This window comes from Poecilia latipinna, unplaced genomic scaffold (genome assembly GCF_001443285.1).
Source record: "Poecilia latipinna isolate Pla-1442-1.1 unplaced genomic scaffold, P_latipinna-1.0 Scaffold205, whole genome shotgun sequence".
In the NCBI taxonomy this organism is placed as follows: Eukaryota; Metazoa; Chordata; class Actinopteri; order Cyprinodontiformes; family Poeciliidae; genus Poecilia; species Poecilia latipinna.
The window spans coordinates 504098-522589 of record NW_015112821.1 but is presented as its reverse complement, the minus strand read 5'-3'; the positions used below and the strand labels follow the sequence as shown (position 1 = coordinate 522589).

The window sequence follows — 18492 nt, the reverse complement described above, 5'->3', positions numbered from 1 at the left end:
CAAGTTCCAGTTCTCTAGTTTATGACATATGGATCAGAACCAAATGAACAAGATGATGGATGGATGGACGAACAAATTAGATGGATAGATTGGATTTATGTGGGATGCAGGGATGGATGATGAGAGTGACGTATAGCTTAACTAGTAATGAAAAAGTTGGACATCTCTGTCCCTCCATCTATCTCTCTCCCTCCATCGTCTTCCTGCATTATAACTTGCCAACACTGATCTTAAATTGGATCTGAGGCGTTTAGCTCTAATTTAACACAAACATCGGTTTTTAAGGGTGAGCAGCACTAAGGTTCATTTAGCTAATCAAGTGGCTGATTGCATTGTTAACACTAATTAAAGCAAACCACCTCAGTGCACAGGTTAGCGCCGACTGATTCACATAGTGGATGTGGATCAATCAGACTAAATATCTAAATATCTACCCGACCTCAGAGAGTGAAAGAGGTCAGATTTTACTCTGACACACACAGTGTGGAAAATCTGGTGCCACACCTAGCGAGCGATTGAGCCGTCTCATCTCTGGTTTCTGACTCACTGGGATGTAATATCATGTGTAAGTGTGAACACCTGCTGCTGTGTGAAGGCTGATCCACGCTGCGAGAGACAAAAAGGAGGGAGGAGAGGGAGAGGCGGCTCGATGGAGCCGAACGGCAGCAAGACGAGCCGCTGTGAGCACTATCCTCATCTGAATCCAGACTTAATGCAACAAGCGCTGCGTGAGCTGAGGATCATTCAGCCTGTTTTCACCCCTCAACACATACCAGTAGGCTGCTGCATTCCCAGTCTGCCTCCAGCAGGAAAACATGCTTTACTGGGCAGCTCTGTGTGGCCTCAGCAAAACTTGGAACAAGCCGAGACATGGACGGGCTGCTTGTAGAAGAACGTGGAGCTTTTTTGATGCAAACAGATCCTCCTTCCTGTGACCACAGCGGTTAAATGCAGCTCTGCAGACTCCACCTGGGAACACTGGACCTCTTTGGTTGATAAATTAACGTTTTCTCATGGTGTCACAACAGGACTTTATAAAAACAGAAAACAACAACAACAACAACAAAACAGACCTGTTCAGTCCACTTTAATCAAACTCTGGTTAGTTTGTGAAGAAAGCCCGGTTCGTTTGAACTCTGATGCAGATCAAAAAAAGTGAACCATTTAATCGTTTTATCGTTATTTGTTGCCATTTGTTTCTTGATAAACAGCGACAAACTGAACAAAACCAAAGTTATCTTATTTGATAAAATGAGACTTTTCTGAGTGATTTGAGAGTAATACATATCACATGTGTGGTTCGAGGCTCCATACTTAGGCCACTTTTGTTCAAAATCAATATATTCCCGGTGACTCCGACTTCAGAGAACTAAAACATCTTTTATGATCTGACAACACATTAGATTTATATTTAAAAGCATAAATAAAGAGGAACAATCTTAGCACACAGCTTCAGTTAATACAGCTGGAAATTAGTGATCAGGCCAGAAATCTGAGTTCTGGTCTGAACCTTCAGAGCCACATAAAGACAGTTACAAAGTCGGCCTTCTGACACCTAAAGAACATCTCCAGGATTAGAGGACAAATGTCTCAGCGAGATCTAGAGAAACTCATCCATGCATTTTTCTTTAGTTGCATTGATTACTGCAACAATGTCTTCACAGGTCTGACTAAAAACCCAATCATCCCACTACAGCTGATCCAGACCTCTGCTGAATTAGGTCAGTGAATATTTATGGAATCACTTATGTTCCATATTTTCTATGTAATTGTCTTTTTTTTATTTTGACATTTATTTATTTTTGTTAATTTTATTAATTACTAATTTGTAAAAGCAAATCAAGTGGGTGAATGAATACTTTTATAGGTATCGCATTTTAGTAAGAAGAAAAGGCAAAAATGTCAGAATCTAGATAAATGCAAAAAAAAAAACATTTGCAGTTGCAGCAACAAGTGGTTTTACAAGATATTACCTCACTTTTCAAATAATCACATCTAATCCCAACACAAAACATTTAAATTTATGGTTTTAGCGAGATAAAATGTTGTTCAAGTTAAATCCATTGATTTTGATGAGGCTTCTGGAAGGGCCGGGGTCGGTTACCACAAGTCATCCGGGCAATAATAATCCAAAGACGCTAATCCAATTAGTGTGTTAGTCTGTGTATGTTGACTAGAGCGACCCGCAGTGTGATTTCAGGACACACACCGGCTGCGTATGTAGGAGGGTTTTATTCTAACGAAATTATAGATGTGAAGTTTGTCAAAACTTATTTATTCTTTGAATTTACTTTGTTTAGTCAACAAGTTGTTTCTCCAGACATTTATTTATTCGTGTTTTAAGTTCTATTACGCTGAGCAGGGCAGTTGGTGGTTACCATAGCAACCAGTAACTGACAGCTCCTCCCCCTTTTTCTGTTGCCGTCGGTAACTGTGGTATATTGGGATCAGCTCTGTGTTTTCTTTGCCAGTATTATATTTTAACATACATTTTAGACGGATTTAATTACAGTGTTTCATGAGTAATTCTGCTATGTTTTGTTTATGTTTTTAACTGTCATAATTATTAATGTTTCCCACTGTAACTATGATTAATTTGACGACTGCTAACTGTTGCTCATTCGGAGCCGTTGCTTTGTAGTTTGTTTAGGGTTATTTATTGTATCTTAATTCACATAGTGGCAGAAGCTGCTGGATTGATGTTAGCCACCTATTTTGATTTCCTGTTTTGTTAGAATAAATACAATGAGCCTGACTATTGTGAAGTCAACCTACAGGACCTGCGACAAACATAGAAGTGTTGCACATAATCAGGAGAAGGATTGAACATCTAAGACCCATAATGTGCAGAACAACTGAGTTTGAGCCTAACCGATGGTCCGTCAGCTGAAATTTTCCACCAATACCAACATCTGGCCTTACATGTCTGACATGTTTTTGTGTAAAAACACTTCCTCTGCCTCCAGCTCTGGTGTCAACTGGGCTATAAACCCCCGCAAGTCCCAATCAGCCGTGGCAACCGGTCTAAATTTGGCAAGAGGTCCTTAAAAACGAGGCGCCGCTCAGGATCGGTGGGTTTCCCAACGTGCTAACGGTGCATGTGACTGCAAAGAAATGCCTGGCACCAATAATCCAGCTAATCCTTCCCTGTGGTGCACCCAATGCTTAAATAAGACGTAGCTGTGAGAAAAAAAACAGAGAAATGCAGGGAGAGGGAGGAAGAATCCGTCCTGATCCCTCGCTGCTTTCCACATTAAAGGCAGGAATTACTGTAATTAGAGAGATGATAATATTTCTGCATTAGCTGCTGTAATGTGCCATGTATTTTGTGGTTGTTGCATCAGTCGCCAAATTCCCATCCAGACTTTCTTGTTGGATTTTTTTAAGCAGGCTGATTTTGCAAAACAAAGCTGCTCCAAATCTGACTGAAAATGAGCAGAAAAAACCGAGCCTGATGCTGGAATAACAAAACGGCGTAAAATCACTCAACAATGCAAACATCACTGAAAGGTATTTAAACTTCTTGTCCATTTAAACCACACACACACAAAAAATTAATTTGATGAACTGAAGTGGTTCATGTCTGCTCCCAGAACAAGGAAATGGACTTTTATCATTTGTCCTATTGATTGCAGATACAGCTATGGCGTAAATGCATTTCCACAATGTATTATAGCATTTTGCTCATTCTGTACAATTTGTAGGCCAGACAAAAATCCATACAACATAGATAAACTGGCTTCCCTTTCTTTAGGTTTTATATTTAATGCTTGTGTTATCCCATCTGTTTTCATAACGCTTAACTTTTTATTTTAATATAGCATCTTCAGTCTTATACATACATTTTTAATGTGTACACTTTCATACTTGTCCAATAATAGTAAATAAACAATACCAACAATAATACAAATAATACTTTTATTACTCTTAAGTTAGCTGTGCTAATCTGAAAGCGCTAATCATAAACATTAGCTTTGCTAATGCTAAAGCGCAAAACCAAAATGGTATTTAGCAGAAGCTAATGCTAAAGCGTCAACTTCTATTTAAATTGCATCTGTTCTTGAAAGACTACAAACCTCACGCTATAATTTACATGTTCTATAAAGTCCTTAAATATTGAATTACTGTTTTTATCTCGCTCTCTACTGTTTTTATTTTGCTCCTGCGCATTTCTTGTTTTAAATAGTTAAGAAAAAAAGAAGAAAGAACTAAAGAGAGGAAACAGAGCTGCTTCCCTCACTTCAAGATAAAAGCACGAATAGAAACAGTTAATCGCTTGAATTAGCATTTGCCAACTAAAACATAAACAGATGTCGAACTTTGTTCAACTGAAAATTTATAAAACGACAAAGTAAATTAGCACTTTAAAATTTATCTGGAAAATTTATTGAAGGAAAGCTTAATAAATTTAGCTTCCCCTAAATTTGTAGCTTTTTAGCTTCCTCTAAACGTTTTCAACATTAACAAAAGAGCTAAGCTAAAAATTAGCTCCACTATTAGCAAATTAGCATAAATGTGCCCATGTTCTTACTGCTATAACCATTATTTTACACTGAAATAATACATTTATACAACATCACTCACTCCCTCCAAAAGACGCATAATGTATCACATCACAACTTTTGCTTTTACTATTGATGCTTATTGGATTCGTAAAGGAGTGACAGAGCCATAATTTCACAGAAAACACAGGAGAGCTGCGAAATATCAGGAAAATATTGAATTTATGATTACAGTTGTTCCACACTCCTCTGACTCTTTTCTTTCTTTACCAACACCATGCTGCCCCACCGCTCTCTGTGTGTTTATTACCCCATACATCAATATAAGAGGTGTTATTAAAGGCAACCAACTGGCCACTCAGCGTTACACTCTAAATATCCTACTAATTATTGTATCCAAGTGGTCGTTTGCGATTCCCAATGAAAGCATATTTTTAGTGGCTCAAATGTTCAAGCCCATTATCACCCAGTCATCCCTCAAAGGGCAAATCATTTTATTTATGCCTTCAGCCACCAAAAGTTGTTTTATGAAAGCTTCTCTACCAATCTAGACCATTATTTATCCTCTGTTTGTCCGTCCTGGTGTTTCGTCTGTCCATCTATATTTATTTGGCCGCCTTCTAACTATCAGTGAGACTCGTATGGGCGTGAAGCAGACAGGAAGGTTCCGACCTGAGTCGCTGACACCAGAACAGAGACGGATCAGCAGATAGCAGCCGACAGGCTGGAGGATAGCTGTGCTTCCACTCACCATGAAATCATACAAACTGGAATTACAAAAATAAATTCGGTCAATGGAAAAAGGACAATTTTTTAAAAAACTCGCTTTTTTGATAAAAATGTTTTTTGCATAATATGGGTCATGTGATCAACAGCTGGATGTTACTACTGGCAAAAATGATGAAGAAGACAACAGGAAGTGGTAGGAGGATGGTAGCGCTGAATGGTTTTTACCGACTTCCCACGTGAACAAAATAATTTACTTGCGATTTTAACGGCATTTCTTGTTTAATGAAAACACTACAATTGCAAAATTCTATTATTTTGACATTTTCCTGCCAACCTCTACCTCCTCCCATCACGGTGCAAGAGACGAAAAACAGAGTGGTTAAAAAGAAGCGAAGGGGAAAAAGCCAAAGGGGACTTGCACTCTGCTCCTAAGTAAATTAGGAGAAAAAGACCTTTTTGTCGTCTCCATCTCAACTCGTTCTGAGATTCGATGAGTCACCGCTACAAACTCTGTGGAAAGTGCCCACACTGTTTGGGGAACAATGGCGTCCAGTAAATGCCACTTTCTGAACACAAGAACCAAAAGCGGTGAAATTTACTGCTACACATAAAGCTGAGTGTAAGTTTCTCCCTCACTAAAGAAACGCAGCTCACAGTCCGGTTCTTCTCACCTCTTAGGAGCAAAATAAATTCCTGTAAATTACGTTTTAATTTATTTTTCTTCAGTATTGAAAGTTCTGTTTTGGTAATTTTGTTTGACTTATGCTGCTCAAAAAGCAGAGCAAAAAGCAGATTCCTTTAGGTCATCATCACCTCTGAATGGCTCCTTAACCTCACCAGACAGAAACTTTGTTCTTATTCAACTAAAATTACATCACCTATACCAGTGGTGTGACCCAGTGGTACCAGGCCCGGTTCAGACTGTCAGCCTGTTTGGAACAAACATATCACTGTTTCAGTGAAGACTCCCTCACAAATGGAAACATTAACATTAAAATTTGACTTTTTTGTGGAGATCTGGATTGGACCGTTCAGAAAGAGCCATCTAAGAGTCAGAAATGTTTTGCGTTAATTGCTGTGTCAACATGGCAGTAGTTTCTGATTGCTGCTGGCTGCTTCACAATTTTTTACTATATTAAACCTAAACTATAAACAATGAGAATGTGTTCTTGAATTATTGCTTGAAAATGGTCTCAAAACAACAATATTATCATATATCGCAATTCTGGGACAATTTATCGTCCAGCACCAGGCCCAACTTGTGGCTCCTAAAACTAGTGCAGGGTTTTCTTCTCCCCAGTGAAACACTGAGGGGGAGAAAAATATCTTTGCCCTAATTATCAGCATTTCTTCTCTTCTCTTGGCCCAGAATTGCTCCACTTACAGTCTTAGTTCCTCCTAGATCTACATTTGCTGAAAATAACTCAGAGGAGGGCAGACTACTAAAAGATTTTACTCAAGTAAGAGCAGATACATCATAATAAAATTACTGAAGTAAAAGTAAAAAGCAAAGCGTAGTAAAAATACTCCTAAAAATATTTTTTTCCAAAAAGGTTACTAAGTAAATATAATTGAGTAAATGTAACCAGTTACTATCCAACTCTGTAAATCAGCAGGCACTGCCCGGTACCTAGCAACCCCAGCAGAGTTCCGCCCGTTACCTAGCAACCTCAGCAGAGTTCTGCCTGTTACCCATCAACCACAACAGAACTCTAGCAGGTTTGGTCAGCTGGTTTAACCGCTGTATGCACTGTACAATGGCTGCTGGAAAAGAAGAGTGTTTTGTTGTTGACTTACCATCCAGAAAGTAAAAGTAAAAAGTACAGTATAGTAAAAATACTCCTAAAAGTATATGTAATACTGGCAGGGGAGAGAGTGGCGGTACTTCAAGGGCTTTCCTGTGATAAAGTGAAGACGCTCTGCAAACAGCAGCACAAAGCTACCGAAGGTCAAGCAACAGCATAAAAATCAACCAAGTGGAAGATCTCCAACTACATGTTTGGCTGCCAGCCGTGATGTTTTTATCTCTGTGAAAAATGTCCCCTCACTTCCCGCCTTCCTCTGACAGCTGAAGGGATTTTGCAGCTGGTTTCTTTCAGCCGATGGTGAAAAGCTCACTCTGACAGAAACAAGAACTCTGCCTTCGCTTAATTTCATTTAGCCTGTCAGAGCAATCCGGCCGCTTGACATATATCTGTTTTTAAGCTTAGATATATGTCAGTATGGACTTCAATACAATGAAGTACGGCGTAAAAGATAGAAAAAAAAAAGTTTTTAGTAAAATTTTATGGAAACTGTTTTGAAACTAAATTTATTTGCTTTATCATGCTACAAAATAGCACTCCATGTGTGAAAAACACGTAGTACTGCCCCTTTAAGAAGACCTGGAGTTATTTTGATCTACCTGGAAACTCTGGTTTCTTGTAGAGAACGCATAAAGAAATGAGGTGTAATTTTCATTTTTCCCCTCAGGGCATGTTTTCGAAAAGTGGAAACAATTAGAGGCTTATGATGGATGATTATTTATCCTCCTGTTCTCCACCTACTGGGTGGCGTCGCTAGCTAGCATGTCGAAACTGGTTCGTTCCAAGTCTCTGGTGAAGACTTCCTGGTTTCCAGCTGGGATCTGCATCTGCTGGTGATGGGATGTCTGGACGCGTCGACGGGCTCTGCCATGGCGATGGCTCTGCTTGCTTTGTTCGGAGGACAGACGTGGCTTTGTGCCGAGGGTCGTTTTCTTGTTTTCATAGGAGGAGGACATGGTGGAGCTGAAGGTTTTATTCGCTCCATCAATCCGTCACATTCTCTCCCATTCCAGCCTCTCATAACTGAGGCCTCCTTCCTGTTTCGCTGTTATTATTTTCTGCCTCTAATCTTTTTTTACCCCTCCTCTTCCTCTCCTGTCGCTGTTGGCGTCTGATGATCCATCTCCCTACTTTCATCCCTCAATCCACTTCTCCATTACTCTATGCTACTTCCTCCTCCATCTCTCTTCTTCCCCCCTCTCTCTCTTTCTCTTTTCCTCTCGTTCCTCTGCATGAATAGCTGGGATGCTTTTGTAGATGGTTTCCATGGAGACGGGCCGTTTGAGAAAGTTGTCCGTTTGCTGTAAACCAGAGAGATGCCATGTTATCTGGCCCTCTCCGTCACAGAGACCCAGCCTGACCGTAAAACCCTCAGGAGAAATTGGGGGTGCGAGTTATCAATTAATGAGTTAACATAAAGTTGATGGAAGCAGCCATTTTGTAAAAAAAAAAAAAAAAAAAAAAAAAAACCTGAGCTTTCTCTTGTATCAAGGGGATCTTTCTATAACATTTCCTTCATCTTTTATATGACTGGACAACATGACCAAAATACGTATCACGATATAAATGTTTCATATCAGCTGATATCAGTAATTATTGATTAGTTTTTTTTTTGTTTTAAACATCTAAAAAACGGCCAAACTTATGATTCTGTTTTCTCCACAATTTTATTTTCAAGGAGTAACTGCTGCTGCGCCAGTTACAGCTGCGGCAGGCTGTTGCTAGGTAACCAAAGAATGAATGAGTTGCTAGGTAACCAAAGAGTGAGTAAGTCAGTTGATTCCACCGACTTTGCTTCAAGTCTTTCCTCTGCCTTGATTGGGGTTCAGTGAAATTACTGAATATTCTATCAGACATATTATTTATTGATATTGATCACAGGTCAACTGTTATATATTTTATTGATTTATTATCCAGTCTTGCTGTGATTTTGTGACAATAGTTTTGGCTCTCATTGCCCAGCAATTCTAAAAATTGATCCATAAGCGCCGGCGGCTATTATTACTTCCATAAAAACACAGCAAAGTCAGTTTGTTTGTTTCAAAGGTCTGGTTTGTTTGGGTCGGTGTGCTTGTGCAGTCAAAGTCTGATTTGTACCAAAAAAGCAAAATCCAGCCCACATAAACCCAGGTCTCAGTTCAGTTGAAGTGAACTCTGATGCGTTTCGAATGTATGTGAACACCAAACGGACCACAGACCACTGCAAAAGGAGGAAGCGGACTATAGCACAGGGGATTCTGGGTAAATATTACCAAAACAAACGCGTGAGTGTAGCACTAGAGGGAGAAATTACTCGTGGTCTCTTATCAAAGACAAAAGAGAAATCGTATAACCGTTTAAATCTGACACTACTCCATTTTTGTTTATATTTTGTGAAAAAGGAAGTTGCGCTCGTGTCTTCTTCAGAGCTTTTTGTGTAGTTTCCTCCAACGGTTCAATAGGCGAGGAGGGAAAAGTAAACCGCAGCAGCTGAAAATGTAAGAAATGTTGTAATTTTGGTGCCCAATCAAACCGATAGTAGTATGAACGCCAACACACAGATAACTGGATTATAAAAACCCCCAACTAGAATTGAGTTATTCGAATGTTGTCCAATAACTCATTTCCATCGAGTGGTATGGGTCGGTCCGGTTTGTCTGTTGCCATTGTAAAGGCCGTCCATACAACTGCCACAGGTTTCCTGGGTCAGATGTAGATCCATTGGGACAACAAAACGGTCAGGATGGGGCTGCTGGTGTCACACCACACAGTCCAAGGAAAATCATCACCGTTTATGAGAAGAACCAGACATAGTACCGCGTCACGTTTGTTGTGTAACTATATGACGCTACGCCTGACCAGCGAGAGTCTAACGGCCGGTGGAAACTCTCTCCTGAAAATGTGGAGACATAAAATAGCTCACCAAACCAAAACGACATGTTCTTTACCGCTCAGTGGAAGGAAGGCAAAAATAGCTGTAGATGAAAAGAATTTAAGACCAAAACATCTCATAAGCAGAGGAACAGCAAAGTGTAAACCTTACAAAAACACATATTTATGTGTTTGTTTCATAATCTAATTAAAAGAGAGCTTCCTGAGGTTGAGGAAAGCTGAATTTCTTGGCTCTAAACAGATCGTGTCATTAGCATTCTGGCTTTCTTTTCATTTCTACGACTGCAGTTGAAGTCTTTCAACACTTAGCCTTCTAAGAAATGCGTGTCCCTGTGTCTTTCACAGAAAAACCCATTAATTTTTTGCAAGTGTTAGGTCTAAGCAAACAAAAAGCCAGCAGCTTTAGCAATAAATAAATAACTAAAAACACCAGCACTGCCCAGCAGGAGAAGCAGAGCCAGAAATGATCACAGGACAAAGGCTGCTTTTTCTGCAGACTCAAATCTTCACTCAATCTTGTCAGGCTGGCAGCGGCTGCCACCATCTTTCCCTCTGCTGTTTTCTCCTGCGTCAGACAGAAAACACAGAGGCGCTGCTTGTGAACATTCACTCAGAGGCTGACGGTCGACATCAGGATGCCTGCTGCATCCTGCGTTTTATTATCCTTTCGTTTTGACAGCCAGCGGAGCGGGAAGCGAGGCCGAGCCGGAGGAAACCGAGGAGCCATTTCCCTCCACAAACTCCCAACAAAACCTGTCCGCTCTCCTTCACCTCTCAGGGTCACTCACAGCAATCATGGGATTATTTTTCTGCCCTACCTGCTTATATTATTGGGGCAGACTGGTTTCTATCTGCAGAGCAGCAGGGAGCATGGAGGATGGAAAGAAAATTAGCTTTGAATGTTCGCAGGCACAGCTGCCAAATATGGGTAAGGGAACATCAAGTGATAGCCAGGAGATGGATTGTGTTTTTGTGTCACGTTTGGGTAAAATACAAACATAGACTCAAGAAAGATGAATTCAGGAGCAATAAAGCCCTAATTTATTCCCAGCAACATTAGATTTACTTTAAATTATTAATCCATTTGAAATATCTCACATTTTCTTTAATCAGTCAGATTTCCCAAAAGGTCTGTTCAGAAATTTTGGACTTTTTCCCTTTTTTTCCCATGTAGCTGGCAGGCTACAAGCAGCTAGCTGTAAAGCAGCAGACTGCCAGTTAGCTACCCAAACAAATATCGCTACCAATTAACCAGCCATCAGCTTGCTTTACTCTAATTTGCTACATTATGAAGAGCAGAATGGTAAAAAAAAAAAAAAACTTTGTAAAACAACAAGCACATTTACTTAAACTCTACCACAGTGGTGGACACTGCCAGCTTAATAATTACCTATGCTAATCCTACAGCATTATTCAAGCTCAATTTCTGCTAATGCTAAAGCACTACACCAACACAGGCTTAGCAGAAGCTAATGCTAAAGCGCTAACGTCAATTCAACTTATATCTGCTTTTAAAAGACTACAGCCATCGAGCACCAGGTTGATTTTGATGTAAATATCCTATATCATCCTTAGATATTGTGTTTATGTCTCCTTCTTTCTTATTTTGTTTCTGAGGAGAGGAAGTGGAACTGCTACCCAAGCAGTCTTCACCCACTTCAAAATAAGAGCATGAATATAAATATCTAACTACTAATGCTCAACTACAATAGAACATAAACTCATAAATAGGGTAAAAAACAGTTTGTTTCAGGTCTGACAAGGAAGCAAGAAGTGACAAAATGGCAAATCATAGATATGAAATGCTAGTGAAAACAGGTAATGTTTCCATATTTTGCTGAAATTAGAAGATAAATATAACAAAAATGCTTCAATGTCACACGTTTAATAAAATTTTGTGTTATTATCCCAAAGATTTCATAAAATCAATCACATTTCAGGGCAGATAATAGAGGATCACTGTAAATAAACGGCTGTCAAAGCAATTATGTTCTGGCTGGAAAAGAAACAGGCGTTTAAAAGTTTAACAGCACTCACATTTTTATGGCTAGAGGCTTTTTAAAGCAGAGCTAATTGGCTTAACAGGCAGAAAACAATCTGTTCTCTGAAAATCACCCGGTATTTGAACACAAACTAAACAAAAAAAGCAGCAAAAGTCCAAAGAAACAACTTGAGAAACATTCAGATGGCCTGAAAATCAGCTGAGCAAGACCACAAGCTAACGCTAACAAATATAAACAGTCAGTCTTTATTCAATAAATAGTTTGGCCTTATTGTTCCTAACATCCTAGAGATCAAGATGAAAAACGAAAACATAAATGATGTTCAGTTTAAAATCTCAGCTGGATTTGAAAGTATTGGGCATAAGAATGACTTTATTATTGGGATGAAGTGGATTAACTTGTATTTTTTGCACAGAATTAATTTGATTCCATTTAACTGCGTATTGAACTTGATCCATTTCTGTGTAAAAGTGCATTAAACCGTGAACTGAACTGGATTAAACTGAATAGCAACAAACAACTGAGTCGTCTTCCTCTACAAACCATCGAAGCGAATCCAACCTCGTCACAAAAGGAGAAGCAGAAGAAGTCTGACAGAATAGGAAGAAGAAATGTTTTCTTTAAATGCTTAGAGATAAATTAAATGGAGACCATCAACTCTGTCACCAAATATGATGAAAAGAAAGAGCTGTGTGTCAAAAGAGCTTCTGTTATCTATTAGTGAAACATATTTACAATAATTCAAAATAAACTGAAACATTTGTTTTTGTTTATATCGGCAACAGATTGTTATCCCCAAAAAGTTGGAGAAAACGAAGAGAAAAAAGTGCTTTTAAATGGTTACTTGTTGCTTTATTTGTCGCTGGTTTTAGGTTATGGTGCAACACATTAAACTTTACGTTTCTGAGCGTGAGGTCTGTGCATTAAAGTAAATCAGCTGAAAAAGCAGCTGCGAAGGTTGAGCCGAGGCGATAAGGAGATAATCCCGCCGAGGGTTTTACCTGCAACTTGTTGCTCGCAAAGACTAAGCAGATGATAAACTATTTCTTTGTTTCACAGTGAAGATAATTACTTTTGTTTAAGGCTGATGACGAAGAGCTTAACTCTAATATGTTACAAAAAATAATCAGCTGATCTGTACACTGAAGCACAAAAGTATGCATACCTCTGAATTTAGATTATTCAATCGAAATGTTTCAGTTAGATACACAATTAGTATCTATATAATCTATATAATCTGTTTCTAATTACATTCAATTTTAAAAATGACAATAAATCAAGGGCAGTCAAACTATTTAGATTCAAGACAGACCACAAAAACTAATAACTAAAAAACTAAAAAATGTAATCACAATATAAGGATTTTATATCAGTTAACAGAAGTACTGAAACGGTTACTCTGATCATTTGTGATTAATCGACTGAAAGACTAATAATCGACTTGTTTAGTAATTGATTACTCACCAACAGCATTCTGACTCAAAAAAAGACAATTTGCTAAAAGAACAACAAACTCAGAGCAGTAATTAAGATAAAACTGTACAAACATTATATACATTAAGATGAAAACATTCATCTGCAAAGGTAATGTTCTACCTAAATATGAACCTTTTCTACTCAATTATTAATTAGTTAATTGAGAAATAATCAACAGATCAGCACCATCTTGTCACATTTCTGCATTTTAGGAAATAAAATGTTTGTTTTCTTATTCAAAAAACAAACTGAATTATTTTTATGTATTTCTAATATTGTATAAAAAAATAAGCTTAAATGGTTAAATGAATTGCAGCCACACAGCCATTTTTTAAATTCAACTAATCGTGAGAATAATCAATTACTAAAATTGATATCAATGATTACTTATTAGTTTTTCTTTTTATATTGGAAATGCTGCCAAACTGCTGTCATGACCTTTATTCTCAGTATTAACTTCAAGCTGTTTTTTATTTTTAAGAAGTATTGAGACACAATGGAGAAATTTTAAACTGCTGCTGTGCAGGTTACTCAGTAGGTTGTTGCTAGGCAACCAAAGAACGAATGAGTTGCTAGGTAACGAAAGAGTGAGTGAGTTAGTTGATTCCACCAACATTTCTTAGCTAGCCATAAGAGATGGAGCAGCTAAAGTCTTTCCTCTCCCTACATTTCCCAGAATGCTGTGCGGTTCTGGATTGAACATCCTTTCTGACTTATTTATTATTAATTTTGATCATGTGTTGCAATAGATATTATCGATTTACCTAAGATCTAAATCCAGCAGGAGGATTAAATCCACCATTTCTCTTTTACATTTCTGTTTCTACATTGAGGCCCATTTAGCGTCTAACATTCACAGCTTAACTCCATCTGGTCCTGTTTTTAGCTGGAATGTTTGTATTTTTAAAGGGAACACCACAGCTGTGTGTGTTCCTCTCTTGCTGCCGGTACAATCGCCCATTCTTCCCGCTCTGTCCACTAAAAGCTCTCCGAGTGAGCAACCTTTTCAGCCCTCCTTTCATCCGAGCACTCTGAGCAACTCGGTGGGAATCCATTTCCCGTCGCCTCGACTCTCTCCACACATCCACCTCCCCACCTGCCTCCGCCGCCTCCTGGATCCACGTGAGCCGCCGGCCCTCTCAGCCCTCTCTATCCGGGCTTAATCGTCCACGTGGGGCGGAGCGGATTACGTTCCTGACATCACCAGGCCAGATGTTTACAACCAAAATAGATGGCCTCACCTTCGACTCAGACAAAGCGTCTGCCCTCGACTTGATTCTGTGTTTATACTTCATCGCCTGCAGATTCAACCCAGAGTTTCCTCCAGCGGAGAGATCAATAACATGAGCATTAGCATGATTAAATTGCCCGTTGCCTGTCCATTTATTAAAAGCCTGGGTGTGCAGGGTGGGAGGTCCATTTAGTCGGCGAGTAGAGAAGAGTCAGGAGTCGGTTGCTTGAGAAGAAAGAAGGTTTGGGGGAGCAGGGGTTTCCCACCAGAGGTTTTAAACTGGAGCAGCTGGTAGCACCACTACAGGGTTCCCAAAAACCGAACCGTAGTAAAACATTATTTGGTAAAAAGTACTGATCAAGTTATCAATCATTTGATATTTAAAAATTACATTATCAGACAGAGCAACATATAAGGTTAAGTGGAAATTTTGGTATTTTAAGGACCAAAATGACAATAAGTCATATAAGAAACTAAATCAGGAGTGTGTCTGTCTGGTGAATTTTTGGTTTAATATGCGTTTGTTTTTCATTCAGTGGGTAGAAAATCCAAACATTTTACTCAAGCAAGAGTGGAAATACTTCATAAGAAAATTATTCTAGTAAAAGTAAAAAGTATAGCGTAGTTAAAAATACTCCTAAAAGTATTTTCTTCAGAAAACTTGCTAATTAAATGCAACTAGTCACTACCCAACTCTGGTCCTGGGTTTAAAACCCAGCCTGGGGTCTTTTTGCATATTTTGCACGCATGCGCTCTCCACCACTTCTTCCCACAGTCCAAAAACACAGCAAGCTGTGTTTCCATTGACCATATAATTACACAAATTGAAATTTCAAAGTTAAATTTGCTTAATGAAAACTCGCCAATTTCAAATGTGCAATTACACAACATTTTTGAAAAGCAGAAGTGAAGCCTCCCGCACAACCACCAAGCTGCAGCAAGTTGTTTCTGGATGGTAAGTGAATAACAAAAAACATCGGAATTTTTTCCAGCAGCCATTGTACCATAGAAAAACCGGCAGAGGAAACATGCCAGAGCTCAGTTTGGGTTGCTAGGTAACGGGCTTGGCTTCACCGGGGTTGCTAGGACCTGTAGATTGTGACTAAACAGTGGGGAGGTTTTTGAAATGGCTCATTTTCCAGACACCAAAAAAAACAAACAAAAAAAAAACTTTTTACCAACCTGTGTGGTGGTTGGATGTTTTTAGAAACAGTTGAGACCCAAATGGAAATATAAAAACGTGCAAAAATTCGCAACTTTTACCACAACCTTTTGAAAACAATCCTTCAAAGAAGAGGCTGGTTAAATCTGTGTTTCATTCAAAGAGACGTTGGAGGTGTTTCTGTTCGGACAAACAGGTCAGCTCTGAAGAATCACCTGAAGCAGCTGTTAATCGGAGTGCAGTCTGTGTTTTCCCAAAGGCGCAGACTTTCTCTTTGTTCTGCTCGCTCAGCAGTTTAACCGAGGAGGGGGGCAAGGATTAGCGGTAGGAGCGTGTCTCTCCAGCGCCTGCTGGTGAGCAGAGTCTCCTAATCTTTCATGCTGAGAGGAGGCAATTTGGGAGAAGTGACCTGTGCTCACTTCCCTTTCTCGCCCTCCTTTTCCTCTAATTTCCTCGCAGTTCAGCGCAAACAGGTCGCCGCATCCTTCCTTCGATTCCCCACTCCCACTTTCCGGTTTTCTGTTTTGCTGCTGGACTCATCAGCATGCAGCGCCATGTAGCTGCTGCTCAGGACCGGGCAGAGTTGTCAATAAAAGAACAGGCGCCGCAGCAAGGCCTCGCTGATGACTCTCTCCGCACTCCATCAGTTAATGAGCAAATAATTGTTGAGCGAGCAGAAAAGAAAATTGGGAAAGTAAGGCGGCAGGAGTGGCAGTGAGGTGAGAAACACAAAGGAGAGGCGACGTAAAGAAGGACAAATTGTTTCTGTGGACAAATATAAAACAGGAGAGTGTTGGAAATTTGAGAGGAGGAAGGGAGAGCTGTGGGGGAAACCGAGGTGCTCGGTGTGAGGTGACATTGAGATTCAAGGACAAAGTGGAAACATCCAGAAGGTGGAGGAGCCTCCCTGGAGCAGAGAGAACATTACATTTACTGAACGCAGGACGACATGATGGAGGCTGAAAGGTTCCTGATCTTTACGTCACAGGAGGGAACTGTGCTACCTCTGTTAAAGAGATAAAAATATTACATTTAGAGGGTTTTCTTGATACATCCTGCTGAGAAGAGACCCAGAAATCACTGAAGGGACAATAATGTCCTTCTGGACGGAGGACAGTTTGGCAATCTTGGGGAGAAAAGGAGTGATGATGACAAATGAGCCGACCGGCTCAGAGGGTTTCTGAAGTGGATGAATATATCCCTGATGAGTGATGGATGGATGGATGGATGGATGGATGGATGGATGGATGGATGGATGGATGGATGGATGGATGGATGGATGGATGGATGGACGGTTGGGTGGACGGATAGATGGACGGATGGATGGATGGATAGATGGATGGATGGATGGTTGGGTGGATAGATGGATGGATGGATGGTTGGGTGGACGGATGGATGGATAGATGGGTGGACGGTTGGGTGGATGGTTGGGTGGACGGTTGGATGGACGGTTGGATGGATAGATGGATGGGTGGATGGTTGGGTGGACGGTTGGATGGGACGTCTAGAGTTAGTTTCTGAAGTGACGCCATCGTCGTTTCTTGCTGCCGTTTTCTGCTGCTGAAACCTCAGCAGTCTTTGTGAAACTTTCCTAAACCACCCGAAGCATCGATGTCAGTAAATACTCAACCACAATGATTACCGTTTTCCAAAAAGAAAAGAAAAATCAACTCAACTAATATTATGAACTTATTTAAGTGTGACAGAAGAATCTCAGACTGGAAACTCAATGAAATTCTCATGGGCCAAATTTCCGCCATCTAATTCAATCAAACATTTGTTTTCCTCTGATTAAAGAATCCCAACTTCACTCTAATGAAATGTAATAATTTGTGTTTGTGTTAAATGATCTCAGTGTCATTTCTGGACTGGCTCTACCTCCTGCAGTCGAAGCGGCACAGTGACTCCTTCCAGTAAAAACGATTTCTCTGTCGCTCCAGCTGAGTTAGCTGCAGCATTCACTGCCTGCCACTCTCTGACAGCCACCCACATTGGTTTTAAACCAATACGCGCTTCGATCGAACAAGCTCCCGGCTTCATATCCCCGCCTCCCAAAGAGCAGCGGAGCGTGAAACACGACACGGAGTCCATCTTCACTGGGGGCAACATGACGGATGTAATGTAGGCTCCCTTATCCGTCATTAAGCCCGGCTCTGCCTTCCTCCTGCCTCTCAGCAGGGAGGACAGAAGGGCTTCAATCAGATTAGTGGAGAATATAACTCCACCAAGACACAGCCAGGCTGGAAGCCAATCAGTCACGTCTGCATGGAGAAGACGCAGGCATCCGTCTCAGAGACACTCTGACTTGGTTTATTCACCTGCTTGTGTAACCCACGTGACCGCCACGCCCCAACCACCTTCCCTTTAAGCCGTCCCTTTAACAGCTGGGACCCTCATGTGTATTTCCGGGTTTTCCACTGTGCTGCTGCTCACTGTTGGTTGTGGCGTCGGTTGTTAATAAAACAATCTCAAACCTCCAACTCGACTCATCGCTGAATAAATTCATCCCTAAAACTCGAGGAGCTGCGGTTGGGCTTTGTTGATGCCTGATTTACCTTCTGATGAGAACAAGTAACATCCACTTCCTCAGACAATCCGTTACTCGACGGTCAGGTTTTTTTTTCTCCCCCTTCGACGGAGGATGGCGAGCTACCCACACACCACCTGGTGGTAGGAAAAAGAGACACTTTCCACACAGGAAAACCAAACGACA

The 18492-nt window shown here is 40.3% G+C and overlaps 1 protein-coding gene and 2 long non-coding RNA genes across 3 annotated transcripts in view; 2 read left to right on the top strand and 1 right to left on the bottom strand.

Annotated features, from left to right (window-relative positions):
• The window catches only part of LOC106946787 (amyloid-like protein 2), a 64337-nt gene that overhangs the window by 26901 nt on the left and 18944 nt on the right, over nt 1-18492 (bottom strand). The gene's annotated exons all lie outside the window — the stretch shown is intronic.
• On the top strand, nt 2416-3539 carry LOC106946789 (uncharacterized). Its single transcript, XR_001424826.1, has 2 exons — nt 2416-2877; nt 2967-3539. It is a non-coding gene; the product is annotated as an uncharacterized LOC106946789 (long non-coding RNA).
• LOC106946788 (uncharacterized) overlaps nt 17609-18492 on the top strand; it is a 14160-nt gene continuing 13276 nt past the window's right edge. Inside the window, exon 1 of the long non-coding RNA XR_001424825.1 lies at nt 17609-17619. This is a non-coding gene — a long non-coding RNA (uncharacterized LOC106946788). The remainder of the gene's footprint in view (nt 17620-18492) is intronic.